The sequence below is a fragment of the Otolemur garnettii genome, unplaced genomic scaffold (assembly GCF_000181295.1).
Source record: "Otolemur garnettii isolate 467f Iridium unplaced genomic scaffold, OtoGar3 scaffold00198, whole genome shotgun sequence".
Lineage (NCBI taxonomy): Eukaryota > Metazoa > Chordata > Mammalia > Primates > Galagidae > Otolemur > Otolemur garnettii.
In genome coordinates this window covers 1,205,669-1,211,388 of record NW_003852593.1, presented here as the reverse complement: position 1 = coordinate 1,211,388, position 5,720 = coordinate 1,205,669, and the positions used below count along the sequence as shown (strand labels likewise).

Below are 5,720 nucleotides of genomic sequence, written 5' to 3'. Positions count from 1 at the left end.
GTGGAGAGTTTATTTGGACCAAGTTCGAGGACTGCAGCCCTGCGGCCGGGACGCAGGTTGCCCTGAATAAACGCCCCCATTTGCAGCAATGGGTTTGTTGTCGTTTGGAGAGAGATAACGCCCTGTCCGCAGGCTGGAGTGAGGGAGTGCGTCACTGCAGCCTCCATCTCCAGAGCTCAAGAGATCCTCCCGCCTCAGCCTCTCAAGCAGCTGAGAGAGACTACAACCCTGAGTCACTGCGCCCTGCTCCTAGCAGTGGTTGTGTGATGGAGACGGTCCCCTCCGGTGCCCAAGCTAGAGTGTCGTGGTGAAACTAGAGCCCCAAGTAGTGGGTTTTCTAAGGAAAAGGTGCAATTCCTAATTGTTCACCAAGAACTTACATTAAAATAACATGAGCTACTGATTGGACACGGTATTTTTTCAATCACGAAATTCAGGAATATGAAGATAATGAGTAAGGCGGCAAGTTAGGAAATTACAGGAAAGAACAAAACGCCTTTAAACATTGCTCCGGGCACGGGGGAGGGTATGGCTGAAGTCCCATAGCTTTATCTCTCTGGACCTGATAAATTTTGAATACCTCACTCAGCTCTGAGGGCTCTGAGCTATTTTTCTTTCATTTACCCTCTTTGATCAAAATCTTTCTCTTGTGAAAGAACTAATCACCCACACATTAGATGTAAACTTGTCCCAGTCAGAGGGAAGGCTCACTTCAGGTAATCGCATCTGTATCTTGTCTGTGCTGTGGCCTGGAGACTCAGCCAGGGCTCAAGGCCAAGTAGATGGTAACAGCTAGGGAGGAGGGGATCTCAGGCCAGCCCCTGACAAAGCTGGGTGGCTTCCAAGTGTTGGACTACCACGATCAGTGTTTGTATTTTTAACATTAGACACTAGAAATATAGGGCAAAATCAATTTAAGAATACATGATATGACACAAATAAAGACAATTATTAACGAAGTTTGAAATCCGGATCTGAAAAGTGTTCCTATTCCTCAAGGCAATCAAAGAAACATTTCGTGTACTTCTTGTCCTGGCCTGAAGGAGAAAGTGTGAAGATCTCCTGATGCAGACATCCACCCAGGCTGCCAATATGGGAGGGAACCTTTATCTGATGGCTTTTTCAATAAACAAGACCTCCAGGTTGATCCTCCTTGATCTTTGATGCTTTCATCTCCCAAGAAGCTTGCTGTTTAAAAAACTGTTAGTTAATTTAGAAATTTTAGTATGAAGGTATAAGGCTGAGGCAATAAGGAGGAATGTCGAATTAAGGGCTCCTTGACTCCCTTACCCAGGTGCTGGGCCTTCCCGTTGTTATTTGAAAGGGAGAAAGCTGATCTTTCCACACTGGGAAGAGATAAGTAAGTGGAAGGGCCTGAGGCCAGGAAAGGTTAAACGTTGTCTGAAAGCTTTACCCATTGATTTTTTTTTTTTTTTTTATAATCCACTGTGAGCCTTCTGCTGTCTGAGGGTGGAGTTCCTAGGGGTGGGCTGCCAGAGGGATGCTGGTCAGCTCCATCCCAATCGCTTTGAACTTGCAAGATAAGACGGCCATAAATCTGTTACAGCCTGTTGGGAGTTCCCAGTTTTCTCATTCTCCTCTCTTCCCACTCTGTACCCACTCATTTTTATCTTTCTTTTCTTAGCCCTCAACTTAAAACAATCTTAAAAAACCTCTAGACAAAATTGCTTTTCCTTTTTAAAAAACCATTCTCATGCCTTCTTTATAATCTTTATCAAAACCACATCTTATTGTTCCTATACACTATATACAGAATTGTTTCTCTCATACGTAGTAGGTTCAATTACATATATTGGCTACAATTTTAATTCTTAATAACAATTTCTAGTGAAAAATCTAGGAAGTAATTTTGAACTGTTTTATATGAGTATTTGTAGATGAAAAACATCATTTTTAGAAGGATGTTTCAATTTTCTGTTTATTAATAGATCTAAACATACTTAATTTTTCTATACCATATAAAAATACAATGCCAAAATATACCAACTTACACTTATGTTTAATTACTGCTTCAGTATTTTAAGAAATGACTAACGTTTCATGCTTATCAATAATTTGTCTAATATGACTTTAAATTACTGGAAAAAGGTGGGTTTTTTTTTTTTGAGACAGTCTCATTTTATCGCCCTTGGTAGAGTGCTATGGCATCACAGCTCACAGCAACCTCTAACTCTTGGGCTTAAATGATTCTCTTGCCTCAGCCTCCAAGTACCTGGAACTACAAGTGCCCACCACAACGCCCGGCTATTTTTTGTTGTAGTTGTCATTGTTTAGCAGGCCCAGGCTGGTTTTGAACCTGTCAGCCCTGTTGTATGGGGCTGGCACCCTAACCACTGAGCTATGGGCGCCAAGCAGTGAAAGGTTTTCAAAGTGATGACAAGTTCATGTATAAACTTTCCCACTTACATTCATTTTTTTAGCCTGCAGATGGTTCACCTAAAGTTAAATACGTGGGTGTTTTCTGATCAGAAGATAACAGCTCCTTTCATTAAATCAACAGTATTAAACTAATTTTACCAAAGATTAATCCAAGTGAAGCGAAAAGGCATTAAAGTTCATTTTTATTTTCCTGGTAAAGTATTTGATATAAGCTCTTTTTCTTCAAGTCATTTGATTCTTCATACGTGCTGGTCGTGAGATATCTGCACATAGATGTGTGAACACAGAGATATATAGACAGAAGCAGATCTTACAGCTTCTACATGATTCTTCATTTACCAGGGTTGACAGAAAAACTAAGTTCTGCCAAGATATTTAAAGAGACTTATTCTGTCCCCAGGAACACCATCTCCAGAGGCCCCGAAAAGTGTGCCCAAGGCAGCTAAGTAAATCATAAATTATTACCTAGAAGGTAAACATTGGTTTGGCTTAAAGAAGTAGGACATCTGGCTCGGCGTCTGTGGCTCAAGTGGCTAAGGCGCCAGCCACATACACCTAAGGTGGTGGGTTCGAATCCAGCCTGGACCCGCCAAACAACAATGACGGCTGCAACCAAAAAATAGCCGGGCGTTGTGGTGGGTGCCTGTGGTCCCAGCTACTTGGGAGGCTGGGGCAGGAGACTTGCTTGAGCCCAGGGGTTAGAGGTTGCTGTGAGCTGTGAAGCCACAGCACTCTACCCAGGGGGATAGCTTGAGGCTCTGTCTCAAAAAAAAAAAGAAGTAGGACATCTAGAAGTGGAGGCTTACAAGTCACAGGTGGATTTTAGGGATTCTTCAGGTGGCAACTGGGTGAAAGAGTTAAGCTTTGTGTAAAGAATTAGAGTCAAGGCCAAGCACAGTGGGTCATGCCTGTAATCCTAGCACTGTGGGAGGCTGAGACAAGGTTAGAAGGGTCAGTTGAGCCCAGGAGTTTGAAACCAGACTGAGCAATATAGTGAGACCCTGTTTCTAAGAAAAGTTTTAAAAATTAGCTGGGCATGGTGGTACACACCTGTGTTCCCAACGACTTGCAAGGCTGAGACAGGAGGATCGCTTGAGCTGAAGGATTTGAGGCTGCAATGATCTTGCTGCTGCACTCCATCCTGGATGACAAAGACTTAGCCTCTAAAAAGATCAAAAGAACAAAATAAACCCATTCAATGAAATGTTATGGTTTGTAAGGTGTGACTTACCAGTCCTCTGTAGAAAGAAATTTGGCAAAAGAAAAAAAGGTCAAAGTTCAGTCCTCCATTTTCCCCCTCTTGGCCAAAGATTCCAAGGTGTGGCCTGTGCAGACCAGTGACCATCAGGAGGTCCCCATGGAGCTGGGAAGGCTCCTTCAGGAGTTGTCTGTGCGGCTGTTTGGCATTGATGACAACAGCTTCAATATTTATGATGTTGGATCTTAGAGCAAGGACATGATTTGACTTGATTTAAAAGACAATTGTTTAAAAGCTGCAAGAGAGTGAGACCTAGAGTTCAGTCTGAAAAAAATGTTCTGGATCAGATTTGTGATTTATCCTACAAGCTATCACCTTCTGGGGTTCTGGTTGTGTCTTTTTTCTTTTCATGTATCTGACACCAGTTTTCAAATAATTTGTTCTCCTTCAGATTATCAATCCCTCTCTTTTTTTTTAATGTTTTATTTATTTTGAGGCAGAGTCTTTGTCCCTCTTGATAGAGTACTGTGACATCATAGCTCACAGCAATCTCAAAATTCTTGGGTTCAAGGGATTCTCTTGCCTCAGCCTCCTGAGTAGCTGGGACTACAGGTGCCCATCACAATGCCTGGCTGTTTTTTTTGTTTGTTTGTTTTTCTTTTTTTTTTTTTAAAGAGGAGGTCTTGCTCTGGCTCGGGCTGGTCTTGAATCCATGAGTTTAGGCAATCCACCCGCCTCGGCCTCCCAGAGTGCTGGGATTACAGGTGTGAGCCACCACGCTCGGCTCTGTTTTTTTAAAGACAAGGTCTCTGTTGCCGAGGGATGGCATCATCATCACAGCTCACTGCAGCCTTGAACTCCTGGGCTCAAGCACTCCCTGCCACAGCCTCCCAGGTAGCTAAGACTACTGTTGTGTATAAGGGGGTCTTTCTCTTTTGCTCAAGCTGATTTCAAACTCCTGGCCTCAAGCGATCTTTCCACCCTAACCACTAAAAGCGCTGGGATTATAGGTAGCACCCTGTGGTCTGCTCAGTCTCTGGTCCACCTGTTCCCTTGCTCGGAACAAGAGTTAGTTTAAGAAACTCTAAATTTGCAATTCCAAAGATGTGACTCCTAGGTGGAACAAGGTGGAAAATTTACCTCTCAAAGGCACAGAACTTAAGTCTAAACACTATTATTTTCTGAGACAAAGAGGGACTTAGGTAAAGGCCCAATTAAGATAAGATAGCCAGGAAGAGTACCTTGAGCAAAGGTATGGTTTGTTTTGTAAACTTTAAGCCACTGTCTTCGTGTGTGTGTGTGTGTGTGTGTGTGTGTGTGTGTGTGGTGGGAGGGGGGCGAAAAGAGAGGAATGTTCTTACAAATGGAGATTTCCTTTATAGATGTAAATTTCTCTTACAAAGGGTTTCAAAATAGCCAGACAGCTAAAAGTCAGAAAGTTGAGTTCTGACGGCAGATTTACTTGACTAACAGTCTTTTGAATTTAGTTTGTTTATTAGATTACCAACTCCTAATTAGAGACCCTTCCCTCTTAGGAAGGAGGTGCATAAAAACAACAAAAATCAGGCGGGGGAGAAGGGGTGGCAGGGGTGGGTGGCTCCTGCCTGCAATTCCCAGCACTCTGGGAGGCCCAGGAAGGTGGATCTCTGGAGCTCAGGAGTTTTAGACCAGCCTGAGCAAGAGAGGGACCCCTGCCTCTACTAAAAATAGAAAAACCAGTTGGGCTTTATAACTGCACCTATGGTTCCAGCTACTAGGGTGGGAGGAAGGGCTAAGGTAAGAGGATGGCTTGAGCCCAAAAGTTTAAGGTTGCTGTCTACCCAGGGTGACAGAGTAAGGCTCTTGTCAAACCCCCCCCCCCCCCGCCAACTTTTGTAGGTGAAGTGAAGCCCTTTTAAGGACTAGGGCAAGAAAGCAGTTGCAGTTTGGGAGGCTGACATTTATTTATTTATTTATTTTTTGAGACAGAGCCTCAGGCTGTCCCCCTGGGTAGAATGCTGTGGCCTCACAGCTTACAGCAACCTCCAACTCCTGGGCTCAAGCGAGTCTCCTGCCTCCACCTCCCAAGTAGCTGGGACCACAGGCGCCCGCCACAACGCCCCGCTATTTTTTGGTTGCAGCC

The 5,720-nt window shown here is 43.8% G+C and overlaps 1 protein-coding gene across 1 annotated transcript in view; it reads right to left on the bottom strand.

Annotated features, from left to right (window-relative positions):
* Positions 1–5,720, bottom strand: part of NAT8L (N-acetyltransferase 8 like) — a 14,110-nt gene that overhangs the window by 5,754 nt on the left and 2,636 nt on the right. The window lies entirely within an intron of this gene.